Source organism: Sebastes fasciatus, chromosome 12 (assembly GCF_043250625.1).
Source record: "Sebastes fasciatus isolate fSebFas1 chromosome 12, fSebFas1.pri, whole genome shotgun sequence".
Taxonomy (NCBI): Eukaryota; Metazoa; Chordata; class Actinopteri; order Perciformes; family Sebastidae; genus Sebastes; species Sebastes fasciatus.
Genome location: NC_133806.1, coordinates 2,078,551 through 2,097,878, shown reverse-complemented (window position 1 = coordinate 2,097,878; position 19,328 = coordinate 2,078,551). Strand labels below are relative to the sequence as shown.

Below are 19,328 nucleotides of genomic sequence, written 5' to 3'. Positions count from 1 at the left end.
CTACAGAATCAAAATATACATTATACATACTGTATTATGACATAATTGTGTTGCTAAATAATTATCTATGTGGTTGGATGTGTGATTTAAAAAAACATCACATGAAACTAGAAAACCTGATGAATCCATCGGTACCAACCATGTCATGCTAGCTTGTCATGAAGGAGGTTAAATAACGCTCCAAACTTGCGCTAAATTTCGGTGAGGAAAACCCTGGCATGGCGATTTTCAAAGGGGTCCCTTGACCTCTGACCTCCAGATGTGTGAATGTAAATGGGTTCTATGGGTACCCACGAGTCTCCCCTTTACAGACATGCCCACTTTATGATCATCACATGCAGTTTGGGGCAAGTCATAGTCAAGTCAGCACACTGACACACTGACAGCTGTTGTTGCCTGTTGGGCTGCAGTTTGCCATGTTATGAATGGAGCATATTGTTTTATGCTAAATGCAGTACCTGTGAGGGTTTCTGGATCAATATCTGTCATTGTTTTGTGTTGTTAATTAATTCACAATAATAAATATATACATACATTTGCATAAAGCAGCATATTTGTTCCCACTCCCATGTTGATAAGAGTATTAAATACTTGATAAATCTCCCTTTAAGGTACATTTTGAAAGGATAAAAAAAATAGTGATTTATTTGTGATTAATCATGATTAACTATTTAAATCAATTGACAGCCCTACTTTGTATGCATTAAACTTCGAGCTTACATTGGTGACCTGCGTATCAGAGTTTGGGGTGCAAAAATGTCATATGAAATGGAAGTGAAATCATAATAAAGGTCATATAGATATGAGCTTTATTATGTTTAAAACAAGCTAATTTGCTGACTAGTGCAGTAACTGATTTTCTTAAAGTGGACATATCATGATAAATTCACTTTTTAGTGCTTGTGCACGTACATCTGGGTATCTAGAGTACCTACCAACCCGCAAATTGTGAAATAAGACAACCTAGTCTCTAGCCTAGTTTTTTGTGGTCTGCCTAGATCAGACAACATGTGATTCAACAAGCAGTTGAGATCTGGCTCCCCTTCCTATGTCACATGCAGGCTCATTAGAATATAGCGCCCACAGCTAGAGGACTACCTTTGCAAAGATGCATTATATATTCATAAATGTGCATATCCAGCTGTAGCCAGCGCTACAGTCATTTTTGCACACAGCTCCAGTATATTTTGTAAATCCACAGATACTTCCTGTGGTGACTGTGATTTGTATTGTAGTTATTTGTTCGTGCTTGTTGTCATAAACTTTTAAAATAGTTTTCATTTCTAAATTCACAGAATTAATTGTGCTTTTGTTGTTAAACATTAAACATAAAACACAGACAGTTAACGTGCATTTGGATTATGTATCATAGCACCCGGGGATCATTTTCTGTAGTCGTATTATTTGTTTCTGTTAGTTGCATTAAAATTCATAACACCTGCTATAAACAATCCAGCAGCTAATGGGGAACTAAATACAAAAAAACCCAAAGTAGAACTTCAGTGCCTGAACTAATGCAATGCTCCGTATGGGAAGAGAAAGAGAAACAGTCATCTGATGAATCGTACCCTAATTATTGTCTGTCATACACAATGCAGGATGCAACCATTGACATTAAGGATGGGATTGACCCAGCTTGTACGGCTTGTTTTAAGTGGATCTATAATGATAACTCTTAAATCGACATATTTCTTTCAGCGTCTTGGAATATGTTACATTAATTGCCATTAGCAACACTTACTGCAGCTTGCAGGTCGACTTTGAATGATGTTGGACGGATAAGTCAGCCAATACTAATTGCTTCGGGCATTCAAAACTAAATAACCTTCCCCTCCCGAGCAAAAATATGAAAACAAAATTAAAAAGTTAAATGAAAATGGCAGTTCAGTCAGTCTGATTTTTCAAGCTAATGAGTACCACACTAAGCAGTATTTGATTTAAATGGATAGATGTACAACCTTCTTGTGTACAGGACCGGCTCCTCCTGTGTTTCTAGTAGCACTGCAGTTGTTGAGTGAGGTTAATGATGTAGAAATTGGGGTGATGAGTTGGAGAATGGTGCGTTCCCTGGCCTGGGAAAACTCGACTCCACCACCTGTTACCTCCATCTCTGCCTCCTCTCCCGCGGCCTGCCTGTGGAGGATAACACTGGCCTGGCTGGCTTCCCACGACAGTGGTTGGAGGTTAAATGGATTCCACCCTGCCACTCTCTTATCATAACTGTCTGCCGTTCTGTCAGAGCGGACCGCAAATGCAATTCCCTAACCTTGGGGTAGACCGACCAAGGCATCTGTTACACTTAATAAAGTGCTGACCTAAATTTAACTCTACACTCGGCTACTTATGTGGTCCAGGGGGACCGGGGAACCAGGGAGAGGGGCTTTCTTTTGCTTATGAGTGCTGCGTCAAGTGCTTGTAAATTCATCTAAAAGGACATAAATAAGAAATAAACGCTGGTTTCATGTGTACTTTGAGTAGCAGTGTCACACAAATGCTGCATTAAAGGCAAACACTAGCTCCACAGCTTTTAACCATACAAAGGCAAATCAGGAGAATTAGAAATATTATTTTTTTCCATTTACTTGAAAGCTGCTTGGTCTTCTTTTGTATCAGGAAGAGGCTTCGCAGAAACGGAATATAATATCAATAATGTAATAATTAATAACAGAATTCTGTTTCCGTTATTGTATAATCATTTTACACAAAGAATCGTGTTTTCATTAGCTTAGCATGAACCCTTCATTACTTCATGGAGTCCGCCGTGTTGCACTGCCATGTTTCTGCAGTAGCTCAGAACAGGCAAACCAAACACTGGCTGACTTCCTGTTGCTCCTAAAGTAGTGTTATTATGGTATGGATGTTCTCTGAGCGAGGCGAACAGCGTTACCACCGTTTTGCACTTGACGGCTCACGTTACCGCAGTCTTGGAAAGGGAGGAGTGAGCGGAGGGGTAGCAAGTTGGTTGCAATCTGCAACCACACCACTAGATGCCACTAAAACCTACATATTGTACCTTTAAATGTCTGAACCCATAAGCCAATTCTCAGCCACTCTAGTCTGTCACCATTTTTGTCCAGAGTGAAACGTATTCACAACTATTGGATGGATTGCCATGTAATTCGGTAGACATTAAGATTACCCACAGGTTGAATTGTAATAACTTCTCTCCTGACTTTCCCTCTAACGTCACCAGATTAGGCACAATAACTAGTTTATTAGGGGTTATGTTACCTTTGTAGTCATTGTTACAAGCAAAACTACTTGGTTAAAAGGAAACCTGTTGTGATGGTTGACAGAAACCAACAGCGGTCTACCATGTGTCAAGGTCGCATGCTTTGCCAACCTATCCAGACATGACACGAGAGGGTGGAGCTAATAGTGGAGCGGATAACATACATTTTTCAATCAAATCGTGCAAATAGGGATACAAGCACCAAATTTGGCATGATGATTGCCGAGGGGTCACTAAGCAAATATAAACGATTGGCCACTTGAAAATCTAAGATAGCGGCCATTTTTCAATTAGCCACCAAATTAACCTGCTGATAAGGATTTATCTCATAGAAATTCATCTATTGCCAAATTTGGTGCCTGTATCACTATTTACATGATCTTTCCACTATCCACTCCACTATAAGTACAACCAAACGCTGAATAAAGCATTTATAGGCAACCAAAAATGTTGCAATTAACTTCCATGAACTGAAAACACACTGTGTTTTAAAGGGTTAAAGTTGTAAGCCGAAAATACGGACAACTCCGTGACCAGACAACGCCGTGGTAGCGACCTGTCAATCATGAAGTAGCCCCGCCCTAAAGCATCCCCTGCTTTATGGTCTATTTGACTCTCAATGGGACCATCATTTACTAATCGAACATCATGCTGTATTGAAGAAGACTTGAAACTAGCGATTGAGACCATAAACTCATGTTTACTGAGGAAATAAATCAAGACAGAAGTAGAAGATCATTTTCTCATAGACTTCTGTACAATCAGACTTCTTTTAGCAACCAGAGGAGTCGCCCCCTGCTGGTTATTAGAGAGAATGCAGGTTTAAGGCACTTCCGCTTTGGCTTCACTTTTCAGACCCCGGAGGTTGAATACAAAATATGATGGTTCTGATGCATCAATTTTGATCCTTTTAAAACAATTTAAAAAAAATAAACTGCCCATCTGTCAGGTTATCACAAGACAACAGGTTTGGATTCAAATGCAGGTAAGGATGAGGAGGCAGCAGGCTGAATTCATTGATTTAATAACAAAAACTAGGAAGGTACAAACAGCTAATCCACAAAAGTAACAAACAACACAGGAATAACCTCTCTCAAGGGGAAGACACATCACAGCAAAGAAACGGGGGAAACACAGAGACTAAATACAGCAGGAGAGCAGGGTAGATGAACACAGGTGGAACAAAGGCAGGAAGTAAAACCAGACAAGACATAAAGGGAGTGAATTTCAAAATAAAACAGGAAAGACTAGAATGAATGAATATAACCAAAATCACAATTGCAGAACTAATAATCCACTAAAAAAGATGAACACAAGATAGTCTTAACGAAAAGGAAAAAGTCCCACCGGCTTCTGGGCAAAGCCTCAGACCGTGACTTCATCATGACAACGACAATGTTCATGAGTGCAATGCTAAAACGGTGGAGAACTCTGAAATGTCTCCCACAACTATTGGATAGATAAACTTACATAGGCTACATTCTGGTACATTACATTCAAGACATTTGTAATTCAAACATGATGAAATGTAATAAAGGCATATCATCATAGTTTTAGACATAACCGTTAAAGAAATAGACCTAGAGGCAGACTTTAGGTGAGATCAACATGAGATCATTTTCAAATGTAATGATTCAGACTGATATGTCTGTATATAGTGTATTTTTTATAGTCAAGACTCTGCTTTCATTCATAAAAAAAGTCCTTTATATCCTTGCATATTGATAATTAAATCAGCTGCAGGCTTACAGCGTTTCATGGTTGATAGAGAGACAATAATTCTGTGGTCCTTGGTGTGTATTCAGCACATTTCTAGTTATGTCATCACGGACAATGCTTCCTCTTTGCTACGATTCACAGAGAACTCAAAGCCTGATCCCGACGTTTACCCTTCATGTGCTCTTGACGGCAAAGAAAGGAGAAAGTGGAGAGAAACCTGCAGAGGAGAAAGAGCGGGGGGCAAAGAGATTCTACTCCACGGTGTAGATTTACTTATCTGTCACGACTTTATGTGGTCGAAATGGAAAAGAGAATTGGGCTATGTTTACAGCACCATAAACCTTTCTTTTAAACCCAAGGACTTGGCCACCCTGAAACTGTAGCGTATAGCACCCATAAAACTGAGGCTAACGCCGTCTTTTAAATCTGATGAAACATTTATCGATTCTTTTTAGATCTTGTTTTATTTGCTCCTTGTCTCCCACCTCTGGGTTAATAGAAGCGAATCAGAGAACAGCAGAAATACTGAGGGCAGTAAAGGTTTGCATGCTAACAGCGTGGAAGACAGACAAAAAATAAAAAAGGGGGAGCTGCTGGGAAGAAAGAAAGCTCAGTTTGATGGCTACTCCGTGTCTGTGGCAATCAATTCCATGAGTTCCTTCTGAAGATGTAAATCTTTAAAAATGTGAAACAGCTTTATTAAAAAAGAAAAAGTTCAGTAGTTTCATAAAACAGCTGGTCACTCTAGCTTTTAGCAAATGTTACAATATTCAGTTACACGTTTTATGGTGGAGCGTTGACTTGAGTCCAAATAAACTACAGTGTGTGTGTGTTCATGGTAATGAAGGAACATGTCACCCAGTGCAACAGTGTGGCTCACTGATGTGTTATTAATAGTTTTTGGACAACTATAGCACAAGAGTAAATTATGCTGTCATATCTATTGTGCATATAGTGTTTTATAAATCTCAATTATTACGAAACTGGATTTATGTGCACGAGCCTGGTTTCCACAGCAACAGTTACAGTTACACTCTAAATCAGCTGTAAGTACACATCAGCACCTCAATCTGTCAATGGATGGAAAGGGGAGGGACACAGGTGTACATTACATGTAATCAATGATTTTGTTTGTAGCGCTCATGTCGAAAGGACGATATGCTCCCGATTCTTTTGGTGCTGATTCGATATGTATTGAACATTTTTTTTTAAGTATTGTGATTCAATATAAAATACCAAAATATGGATGACAATCATTTACATTTGTGCTTTATTTGTATGTTTCTGAACACCTGATATTACTTCCAATAAATTACTACAGAACATATATATATATATATATATATATACTGTATATATATATATATCTTCTGTAGTAATATATATCTATATATATATTTAAATATCTCGAATTGTGTCCATTTGCAGCATGGAGGGCAGCAGCAGCATCACTGTTCTTTCTGGGGTGTCTGATGTCATCGATCAGTGATACGGAGTCATTATCGTGCCTTTTTCACCTCTCTGCCTCCTCCCATAGATTCTGTATGCGCTGCACACTGCTTCTATTGTTCTCTCTCTCTCGTTCTGTCTGAATAGAAGAAGGGACCAAATAGAGCTGTCTGTAATAAGAAAGAGAGAGGCGGGATCGGGCTGTTAATTCCAAGAATTTCAGTATGAGGTTTACTGCTTCAGACAATTTACATCCCCAGGTCTTCTTACCCTCGTTCTCATTTTATTGTTACATATTCATAGGCATATAATTCATGTTGCAGACACTAATAGCAGAGCTCAGAGCTGTGGCTGGAGTCCCTGCAGTGAGCTGATGGGCGACTGTTGTTTTCTTCTAATGGGCTGCTTGACTTAAAAAAAATGTAGCCGTTTTATGTCTGATTGTGCTCTTTAGATGGTATGTGCTCTTTAGATGGTATGTGCTCTTTAGATGGTATGCTGGCTATTTGGAATATACAATTAAGAAAAGATAAAGTATAAAATACCTATATTATTAAGCACAGTATAAATCATCCTCTAGACGTATGTGATTATTTACCTCTGGCTGCTGTGCGGTGACGGGGAATAAAACAAGGTGCTCATTTATCTGTGTCACCTTTTGTTCAGCCATTCACTCTTCAGTAACATCCAACAATGAATATTCAGCTCCCTCAATAGACTGATGGCCTCTTTCATTAAGTCTGAGTCATTGTAATTTAGATTAGTGCTCAAGCACGTCAACGATTTAGGCAATGCTTGACTTCCTTATTTGTTGAGCCCCACGGAAAGGAAATAAGGTAGCAAGGACTGTGGAGCCACCTCGGTCCATCTGTCCGTTCATCTGTCTAATATATCACATCATGCTTACAGGATTTGGACCAAACTTCAGGGAGTTATGTGTATCATTGTCTCATTCCAGTAATTTCAAAACAATGATTAGTCCATGAGGGGTGAGACAACATTTGTTTAACAGTCTCTTAGTCACGTACATGAAACACTTATGAGATTTTCATGAAAACTGGAGGGAATGCTGTGTCTCCTTGTTGTTTTGGCGTTCTTTTAAATGGCCCATTGTGGGATTGAATCACCAGAGGATGACGCGGATTGTTGTCGTCTCGATATTATATCTCCATCTTTGGTGCTAATTGCTGTGGTGCTTCTTTGCTGAATCGTCTAGAGATAATTACATGGTGATCCTAAAGTGAGAACAAACAACATTTTGTCTTTTACGTCAAGTCTTGATGAGGCTGCAACATAAAACCAGCTGCTGTGAATGTACCAGCTTCCTTTAACTCAAATTGTTACATAATGTGAAAAAAAAGCATTATTTGAAGCTGCCGTTTCTTTGTGTATCATTTTTATAATCGGTTTGCCAGATTTGTATTACTATTAGGGCCGTCAAAGTTAAAACGCGATAATAATGCGTTAAAGAATTAAAGTTTTAACATCAATAATATATTTAACGCATGAACACAATCGATATTTCAGAGATTATAGCGGGCTCAGGTTTAAAGTTAGAGTGAAGATACTGGCATCATAACTAGAAAACCTAATGAATCCATTGGTACAAACCATGTCATACTAGCTTGTCGGCAAAAAGACATTTATATATGTAAATATATATAAAAGTGTTATATAAATTATTATTATTACTACACTAGTTGCCATAGAACCCATTTACATTCACATATCTGGAGGTCAGAGGTCAAGGGGACCCCTTTTAAAATGACCATGACAGCACAAGTTTGGAGCGTTATTATATATCATATGATGCCAGTATATCTTCACTCTAGCTTTAAAACTGAACCTGCTACATCCTCCGAAAGAATGATTGCGTTAAAGAAATGAGTGGCGTTAAAACGAATATGTGATAATGCGTTATTTTCACGTTAACTCTGACAGCCCTAATATAAATAAATATATATATATCCCAATGGGTGAGAGGCTGAATCCATTTCTCCCGGGGGATGAATGGATTTAGATAATTAATGGATTCTCTTGTATATGTTGTAAATCCAAACACTTGCAAATGGATTGTGTGTTCATTGGATCTCAATTATCATGAATCAACTCCATGGCACTGCCTGAGAAAGCAGAACACACAAACAAACACAATATTTTGCAACCAAAATAGCATTAAAGAAAGATAAAGAGATTAACACTGTTAGTCAGTGCCATAGAGAAACGTGTCTCTGCTGCAAGAGCAGTGGCTTCATAAAAATATGTATATGGAGAGATCAATGTTGCACTCACACAAAGACCCAAGCAAAGACACTGAAATGCAAATGTAATGGAAAAAGGTTGTGACCACTGGTGCTATCACTGTCTATTACTATGAGTTGATGTTAAGGGGGGGAGAATGGAACCCAATGCACGACAAGGAGGCAGGCACTTTACAGTAAAGTTCAGCTTTTACTTAGTAAAGCAGGCAAAGGTCAGAACCAGGGAATCAGTTCAAACAGCCAAACGAGTCCAAAGAGGAGCAGGCAAACAGGCAAGGTCCAGGAATCAGACAGATCAAACACTAGTTGTTCAGGCAAGACCAAAAAATGATGGAAAGTTAGGTGGCAAAACACTCGACAATCTGGCAAGTGACTGGCGAACTAGGACTGGTATATACTGTATGGGCTGAGGGGTTAATAATAAGGCAGGAAAACAGAACAGATTAAGAAATAAACTAAGAGTTGGGAGGGGTTGTGACAGGGTTTGCCATGTTATGATTGGAGCGTATTTTTTTATGCTAAATGAAGTACCTGTGAGGGTTTCTGGACAATATCTGTCATTGTTTTGTGTTGTTTTGTTTTGTTAATTAGATACTTGACAAATCTCCCTTTAAGGTACATTTTGAACAGATAAGAAATGTGCAACTAATCATGGACGATCAAGCGATTAATCACAATTAAATATTTTATTCATTTTGATTGACAGCCCCAATATATATATATATATATATATACTACTTAGTTAGGTTTAGGAAAAGATTGCAATCTCGGTTTAAATAACACTGGAAGTGCTGTAACTTAAGTACAGGAGTTAATGTGACAAATAAATCCAGTTTGACTTGTGGTTTCACTCAGGACACAAACACCGGTCTCCTGGGTGAAAGTCCTTTGAAAGGGCGTTCGCCGCTCTTTAAACTTCCTGGTTCACAATTACATGGATTACATATGACGCGATTTTATTCTGACCATCATGAAAACAATTTAAAATTTGTGTCTATATGTACACGAATCAATACATTAAATTTCGTGACTATTTCACCATCTGCTGTGCGACTGGTCTGCAATAACAGGGCTCTGCAACTGCATCATCTTAACAAAATACAGTCATTTATGTTACCAAGTACAGCCATGCTTTTCATGCTGTGACAAGTCAAAATATGTCTGCTGTGAGAAAGACTTATAGACAAATAGGAAAAAAATTACAAAAAACAGTCATAATGTTGCATATTTGGCAGGAAATTGAAGGTGAATACATGACGGGGAACTTTGACAGTTAACAGTTTAGAAACGCTGTTCTTTAGTTGAGTTTTATTATATAATATGATGACAAAGTGGCATGGTTTTATCGTTCACAGTCTCACATGCAGAGCTGTGGCAATATGGAATAAATGCAATCAAAAGAAAGTCAAGTTGCTTACAGTATATTGCTGAATACCGACCTGTGACTAAGCTATCAAAAAATAATAGTCCTGAATAATGCTGTAATGCTTTTGTTTGTAATCCTCTTCGTTCGCCATTTTGCTAGCAAGAATTCTTTCACTGTAATCTGTATGCAAATGTGACAGCAATTCAAAATGAAGTAATATAATTTGTTCCAGAAAGGTTGATTGGGACATTAATTATTGTGCGTTGTACAAAATAAAGCAGTCTAAATTAGGATGTAATTATGAGCAGTCCCATAATAGACTGTTTTAATGACACAGAGTATATTTTGGCAAGGGAACGTAAATGTACAACATAATTACACCATGAAGATATCAAGAGAAGGCCTGCTTGAACTACACACAGACTCAAGACTCAACTTGCATTTTGTGTCACATTTAATGTTTGTTTAATTAAATGTACAAGCAAAGCAATGACTTAATAGAAAGAACCAGTACCAGGTTTATTTCCAAGTAGGTTTTCAGATAGCCTAAATGGAATTGCCTTAGTGTTTGGTGCATAAGAATAGGAATAGACAACAAAAAAAGAACAAAGATAGCAAGCAAGTACTGCAAAAGTTGAGAAACAAATAGAAAAGCTGTACAAAATATTGACCAGGGAATAATAATAACAACTGTTGCTGCTCTGTACATGTTGTTGAAGTCCCAGATATGTCAGAAAACCAAACAACGTCGTGTCTGGGTTCATAACATCACCCGGCGGCGAGCTGTACTCACATACAGTGCCATTGCACTGATGGTATCTAGCAAGCCATACGTCACTACTGTGGTATGTACCCAAAATAAACAGATTATGCTGTGATTTAATTGCTATAAAAAGATCAAAATGATGCCAAAATAAAAACATAATGATGCCGATTTGTAAAAAGTCTGAATTCATGCTTTGTCAGGTCTGTTCGCAAGACGACAAGAGAAACAACTTTTAAATTGCTTGTTTTCTGAATGAGGTTTGGATCGATCAGTGCCAGGCTATGCAGCTGCTCCATCAACGCTCAAGGCATAAATACGGCAGCGACGTTGTTGTTTCTACCACGGACAGTCTGTGGTTTCTACACAGAGTTCGGTCCGGTCTCTGTATAGATATTATGTACTATCGTAGCTCTGGGTGACCACAGACACATACAACATTTTTTTTTTCCTTTTCTGATTCAACAACGTCAGTGACGACAGGAGGATAATCTCAACGCTGATAAGCTTCCGTGAAACAGCGTCACACAAAATTTGCGCCATTTGCGTCCAGTTTGCATCACCATTTGCGTCGCCCAGTGACAGCAATTAAGTGGTGCATCTTAGTTTTCCTCGACAGGGAAAAAAAAAAGGTTTCTTTTGTGATGCAACAATGTGAATCAAAAGGCACTGATGAACCATTACAGAGGAAGTAGACAAGGCAGACTAAAGACAATTACATAAATTACAAGACTTACAGTATTTTTTACAATTGCTAACTCTTGCTAACTGATCATGTGGCTGGTGGGCATACATTTTCCAGTTCCTCTTTGGGGTTGATGGGAGTAAGGTGGAAGGAAAAGTGACACCATCCTGTTACGGCGGAGTATTAGGGCCACATTGAGAGAAAAAAATCTGGGATTTGGAGAATAGTCATAACTTTACGAGAAAAAAAGTAATTTCCTGCTCCACAAAAGAGTCAGTTTCCTCCATCAGGTCCGTGTGGTTCTTTCTTCAGAATAAAATCAGTTTCTTGCAAAATCTTTTCCAGGTCCTGATACTGGTGATAATGTGGTGCTGAAGATGAAGATGAAAAAGATGAAGTATTTGGTCATTTGTGAAACCTAAACTAAAGTATAACTTCACTTTTACCCTATTTCCCTTCTATATCATGACTTAATTATCATAATACTACCTGCTAAACATCAGCATGTTAACATATGTAAACTGACTTTATTCTCGTAATATTTTGACTTTATTCTCGAAATCTCCGATTTATTTTTTTTCCTCAATGTGGCCCTAATACTCCATCGTAGGCTGCAAACCATTCTGTGACTGGAAGAGAACGGTGAAACGTAACATCGTCCATACGTTCTGGATCCTGCCTCACTCGTCCCTTATCCTCACCCGACAGTCGAAGTCTTTCATGGACATCATCAGGGAATGAAAATAGGCATTCAGTGTCCAAATTAGGAGTTTATGCATTTATTATGCCTGTGACAGCGTGGCCGGAGACATTATGTATATGTTCAAAATTCTTAAAATTTAGCACAATGTCCATTTGAACTCAAGGATGAACTGATTAGATTTTGGTGGTCAAAGGTCAAGGTCACTGTGACCTCACAAAACATGTTTTTTGCCATAACTTAAGAATTCATGTGCTAATTATGACAATTTCGCACACATGTCCAACAGTATACAATTATGTAGTGATGATGTTTTGGACAGACATGGATGTAAACTGCACCTTGATTTGTTGTTAACAATTGTAAAAAAAAACTGCAATAATGTGCTGTTGGATATGACTCAACAAAACGACACGAGCAAACTGCAGAAATCACACACCACCACTGCAGCAGCAGTAGTAAGACAAAATGTGGGAATAGTAATCAGGCGAAAGCATGGAAATCAGAGCATATCCATTCCTGATTTGTGCCATAATGAAATATGACAAATGATTTATGTCTGGCATTTATTATGCTGTGGGAGGTAATTTGTTAGGCTGCAAATGCACAGACGTCCCCGTTTGTAATTGAATCACACAAAATAATGAATATCCTACTTTGTTTAGTCTGGCTGTTTGTCTTTGTTCTATTGTTTTGTTTGCTCTTAGAAATTAATTATACCATACATTATGCAGGTGCCTTTGATTAAACCTGGATGATAATTTTACCAGACATTTCGCTCAAGAACTTTACGAGTTGTCGAACAGCAGAGAAAACTTCTTGGCTCTAAGTCAAGTTCAACTGATATTCATTTTGTTTGGGATTTTTATTTTTTATATTTATTGGGATTAATGGTACTGACGGCTAAAATTAAGTGCTGATATTTTTTAGTTCTGACCATTTTTATTCCACACAGTAAGATGGTATATACTGCAAATTGTCAGGTTGTGTTTTATGTTGGACCCCAAAGCAGAGACTGACACAGGTAAGTTAAACACAGTTTATTTTCCAACGAAGAGGAAAAACGCAAGCAGGAGGGCAGCGAGCTGGCCGGCTCGTGGCAAGTATAGAATGGAACACGAGGACTGAGCACATGGGAATTCTCAGTCACTGGAGACGCAGCGAGGCAAACCGGATGATCTGCACACAGGAAAAAAACACAGGTAAGTAAGGTGGTCACGAGCGAACACTAGAAAAATATCTTGAAAAACACTAAGAAGGAAGGCACGTGATGCACTACCGAACGAGGCGGAATTATCTGGCACCATAGTGGCGTGGAGACCAGGCTTTTATGGTGAGGTTGATGATTTGAGTGGGACCTGGTGTGCCTCGTCTGCTGCTGAAGGTGGAGCCAGCCACACCGCCCCGCCACACACATGACCTGCCAGGAGGAAAATACAAAGGGGAAGGGGAAAAGAGAGCAAGCAAAAAATCCAACAACCAAAAACAAAACTAACAGAATCATCACAGCAAATATTGAGCGCCGAGGTTCATTCTTGATCTCGGGAACACATATCTCTGATAAAATATTCTAAACTGTAGTTTCACTTATATAGCTTTTCCAAGAACTTTTGATCATACAGCCTCTTTTCAGCAAACCTGAGCGAGTTCCATTTGCTGATGAAGGTCATTATAGAGACGGTGAAAAGAGCTTTAGTCTAGAATAATTCTTCACAGATCAGGGCCGCCAAGAAATTGGACTTTTTAAACAAAATAGCTTCAAGAATGATTTCAGAGAAAGTTCGACATTAATGTCATAGAGTGCTGAGTACTTGGACTCCTTTCTTTGCAACATGTTGTCCATTTGTCCCCCTGGCCGTAAAAGAAATATGGAAATTGTCCAGTAAGGTGCAGTCAACATGTGCTCATTGCATTTTTAGGCTAACCTTAATCAAATCTCCAAGAACTCCAACGTCTTTATCAGGCTGTCCTGTCCGATTTTAAACCAAATGTGCTTTGCCTAAATCCTTCTTTTTCTCATGGCATACAGTTCTTCCCAATTAAGGGAAAATCCGCATTAACTTCTCTTTCAACCTCAGACCACTGAAATGCTTTTCGTTATTGTGACTTCCCACCACACCTGTTTAAATCTGGGATATACACCGTATTGTTGTATTTAAAGCAATAATGAGTTTACATAAAGACTAAGACCCGCTAGACACGAGTAGTTAGTGGTCCATTAGAGAGTGGATACCCGAGCCCAACGGCACATAATATGACGGACCTACTGTCTGAATTACCAAACGATATATTCCAACAGAGCTACGAATTTACGAAAAAAGTGCTGAATGAGAAATATATAATCAATAACAATATCAATATCAGCCCTTATACCTACAGTTCATTGGAGGCCAATTACCAATGTAACCCCAATTCAAACATTTCAATCTGATTCCTTTTAAACTTTTCAAATGACGTTTAAAACACTATCTCATTTTGCACATATGGCTGGGAACATATAACTGTACATCAGCACATTGAGCAGCAGTATATAAAAGCTTAACATGCAATCGTCTCTCTGTAACCAATTTACTAGAATTGGATTAGACGGAGAAAACTCCTCTGTGGATAGTTTGAGATGCCATCAGCATTCAGCTCCTGTACGACATCACTCTGTGAGCTCTTTTGTGATTACTTTAATGCTATCAAAGGCCTGCTCCGTTTTGAACACAGTCTTAATTAGTACAACTTTAATTAAGGACTGATTCATCCAGCACTTACTGAGTGTTCAGTGCAGAGACGTCCACTTTCCTCCATGACTGTAAATGTGAAGCTGAGGATACCAGCAGTGAGAGACCCCCGCAGCGGATGTCTGACTGCCTGTTGGGAATGATTATATCCACTGATGATTGACGGTGTGTGCGGCAGCTTTATCCATCCTCGGTCAGATGACTGTACTCACGAGTCAGGATTGGCTGTCCCAGAAATGCCTGTGATGGCTGCATCATGTATCTGCTGGAGGGAGAAGAAATCTCATTAAAAATGACATAGGGATTATTAAAGAATTTTCGACATACACTGCGATACCAAACGTCAGTAATCTGTAGCCTGTCTCCTCCCCATCAGCGGTCAGGATGAACAAACACTGCGGTCGATAAATGCATTGCTGGAGAGTAAAGAGCAGGATCTTCCCATAGTGTATTATAAATGTGTCACTCGTTAGTGTGTAGTGAAAAATCAATGTGGAAAACTGGATATCTTTCTTACTTCACTCTATGTCTATCACTTCTTTTCAGAGTGGTGATATGGGCAGAGTGGTTTGGATTGGCAATGATCAGTAATCAGTAATTCATCAGCCTCAACTAATGCTAATAACCAAGTGTTAGCTAACATATTAACCTGCTAAACATCAGCATGTTAACATTTCATTTTGAGTATGTCGCCACGCTGAAATTAGCATTTAGGTCAAAGCATCGCAGTGCGGCCTCTCCCAGGCTAACGCTATATGTTCACACTACGAGCGACAAAGCAACAAAACGGCCAAGCGTGACCAGCTACATTGTCACCAGGTCACTGTTGAAGTGTTGCTCAAATGAACGTTGATGTAGTTATGTCGTTAAATAGCACTTTGAACTGGCTATTGACAAAAATACATTTTTCTTCTGTTTTTTTTTTAGAACAAAAACTTACGATTTGTTGACGCTTATCTGCTTCATTGGAGGCCAGCCCAACTTTGATTTTGTAGAGCGTCACGCCAAGTGTCTGCCGTCAGCTTGTAGCTTCATGTCACTAGCTTGCAAAGCACCGGGCGTTCCATTATGACTGTAAGGTAAACCCATCTAAACGCTACAAGAAATTGTGCCGGGAGTGTGGTGACGTAGTTTTAAGAGTGAAAGAGACACGGCTGTTCCTTCGTGTCCCCGTCTTCACAACGTTCAGTGTCGTTTTCACTGTACAAACATGGTAGTTTTAAGCCCAACCATGTAGTTCTTTCCTAAACCTAACTATAGTGGTTTTGTTGCCTAAACCTAAAGTCACGCCATGGGTAACTATCGTGGCTTTGCTGCCAAAAATAAAGTGAAGTCAGGGACATGACAAAGTATGTGACAGGTAGGGATGAGAATGTGTTGGAAATGCAAACTGGTAGGTGCAAAAAGACAACCTTTATTTTCTGTGTTCCTAAAGTCCCCTCAGTTACTGCTATGATTTGGTTAGAAGGCGGCTTTTTTATTCTTATTTTTAAGCAAGACTTTGTACTTCAGCTTTAAAACATTTACACTGAACTCACTTGTGACCTCTCCGGTTTGGATTAAAGGAGTGGGGCTTGTGCTGTTAAATTATGTGCACACTCCTGCAATTTAATAGTAGTCTGTAATAGAGGAAATCACTATTCAGATCATAATTGGCAGAAACCACTGAAACCGAACACACGGTGTCCTTCACAGCCACAGAAGAGCTGATAATGCAGTTTATAAGATTACAAGCATATAGTGAGCAAAAAAAGGCAACAGCTTTGTCAACACAGTCTGGCAGTCTGTTGCAATATGCATTCATATAGACATGAGGCCTATTGTCTAACTGCCTACCAAACCTTGTGGGATGGGAACAAAAAAACACTCTACCATGGAAGCATAACCATTTTATGTTAGCTGTAAACAGCACAGGTGTCATAGCGCCGGTCTCAGTCCTGGTTTGTTTTTTCCATTCTGCCTCTGTCCCTCCCTTCAGCCACATTCCCACTTCCCCCAGGCCCCGTCGTTGCCATTCTCCATTCATCCACCAGATGCCCACACTCTCCCACCTGTCCCAGGAACCCTGACTCTCACTTCCACCTGCTCACCTGTTTCCACTTTCCCTCATCAGTCCTGCAGTATACTGTATATACTGTACCGGCCCATTTGCACTTATTCCCCTGCCAGATTGTCAGTTCTGTTTTGTGCTTTGCTTTCCAGCCACCTGAACCTGAACCTGTACCTCTACCAGAACCTGTAACTGTACCTGTACCTGAACCTGAACCTGTACCTGAACCTGTACTGTACCTGTACCTGAACCTGAACCTGTACCTGAACTTGTACCTGAACCTGAACCCTTATCTGTACCTGCCTGTTTGCCCCACTCTTGCCCCTTTGGATTCTCCGTTGCTCCTGTTCGTACTTGCTACCCATGCCTAAGCTTATGTATTGTCTTTTTGAACTGTTCCTGTCTGCCTGGTCTGCATTTGGGTCATTTTCCCTGCTGCCTCGCACTCATCTAGCTTACAGTACAATGTGACCAGCAGACTCACCAGCATGAGTTTGGAATGACCGACTGGGAGTCTCCGGCTTGCCTGCCCTTGCACTTGAACACACCGCAAAGACTACAGCCGACGGCCAACTACCACGAGCGTTCTGCGCCTGCGTGAGATGAAATAACTCTCCATAACAACAGGTGGCGTTAGTCTGTATTCATCATTCAAAAGGGGAAACCAGAAGACCGAGGACGGAGGATATACAAGCCGTTGTTATCATACGTACGTGAAATAAAGCGGCGATTGTCGACCATCTTCACACACTTCAAGCTCACCGCTTCACTTCCACTTCATTCCAGATGGCCGTGTCATTGTGAAAATATCCTTGTATTGGAAGGATCAGATGAGGTGAAGATGAGAGGTGTAGCTGGCAACGCTTGGCCGCTTTGTTGCTTTGTCGCTCGTAGTGTAAACACATAATGAGAAGAACCTTCTGTGTGTGTCCTCTTGACTTTAGTCAGTTGATTCCTTTCCTCACTTCTGTTTCGCTTCTCGTGCACTGATTTACTTAAGCTGAAAAGCCAATCAGAGTGAGTTCCCTCACCGACCGTAGCTTTGGTCTCCAGGACCGGAGTCTCTGCTGTACTCTGCTCCTCTGTCTGCCTTCACTCACACACCACGCTCGTTCTCGCTCTTTCACTTCACCTCTCACGTGCATGCGCGCACACTCCACACTGCAGAAGAGTTAGTTTAGCTCTGAGAATATCTAGTGAATGTTCAGTGGACGTTTGTGCAGAAATAACTGCTGCAGCTCCTCCAGACCAACAGAGGTTTCCCGTGTCTTGTGAAGTGGAGTGAACTCCGGCGTCTCCCCTGTTCCCTCCGGCCGCGGTCGGGCGGCTGAGGCAGGAAAAGCCAACACTAGGATCAGCATTGATTCATGGAGAGACCTTCGTCTGGTCAGCTAACATTACTGCCAAGCAGCTGAAATATAGAGTGATATTGTGCTTTTAGCTGACGTGTGTCGCCTCACTGTGTTGAGCGATGCTCGTTCATGTCTATGTAGAGCGAGCACAACAAGAGCAACACGGCGCTGACTTTAGTTGACTTAACGGCCACAGGTGTCGCTGTTAACAAGACATTTCTGATTCTTACAAACAGTCCCTTTAAATGAGATTTAGGCAGTAAGTTAGGGTATTTTGTGAGGCAGTATTTTTACTAAATAAGACTATCAGCAATCACACCTACAACTGTCTGACTGTAAGGCAACAAACCGTGTCAGTCTACCACACCTGACTGAAACAAAGTGATTTTCACATACTGTACATTGACACTACTGCAGAAGTTCATGGTGTCTTTCTCTCTGACCATGTTGCTGCTGATCACCTCTCCTTATCAGGCCTTTCTCTCTGTCCATGTTGCTGCTGATCACCTCCTCTCCTTATCAGGCCTTTTTTTCCCCATCATCTTCCCCTGGTTGCCAGAGGGGACATCTTTATTAAAATGGATGGCAGCGTTTGCTCAGAGGCGGGAGAGACTCTCAGTCTTGTGGACTTGAATGTTTTTTTCTCAGTCGCTGTTGACTTATAGCTGGCTGCCTGGTAATTAGGCTGGGTAATAGCCTGCTGTGAGCAGCCAGGGTGCTATCACAGCCAGATACTGTGGCGTGTCGCAGTATACAGGTGTCAAATGCTGGGATTGTAGCTGGGGTCAGTGAGAACAAGCAGACAGCAGGATGTGATGGCTTCTATACTTCAAGCAATGACTGCAGGGTGGTACTGCAGCGCAGCAGAGGAGTGTGACGCAGAGTGAAGTGTGTGGTAAACAGCATAATGAATCAGGACAACATGGTTGTACATCATCTTGAGAAAAGTATAGAAAATGATGTTAGGAGATATCACCATTCCTTTTCTAATCTATCATGATGAGATCTCAGTGATGTACAGC

The 19,328-nt window shown here is 40.2% G+C and overlaps 1 long non-coding RNA gene across 1 annotated transcript; it reads right to left on the bottom strand.

Moving 5' to 3' along the window:
- Positions 1 to 12,940: 12,940 nt before the first annotated feature.
- On the bottom strand, positions 12,941 to 15,521 carry LOC141778227 (uncharacterized). Its single transcript, XR_012596011.1, has 3 exons — positions 14,936 to 15,521; positions 13,455 to 13,595; positions 12,941 to 13,354 (listed from the first exon to the last, which is right to left on the bottom strand). It is a non-coding gene; the product is annotated as an uncharacterized LOC141778227 (long non-coding RNA).
- Positions 15,522 to 19,328: the final 3,807 nt, after the last annotated feature.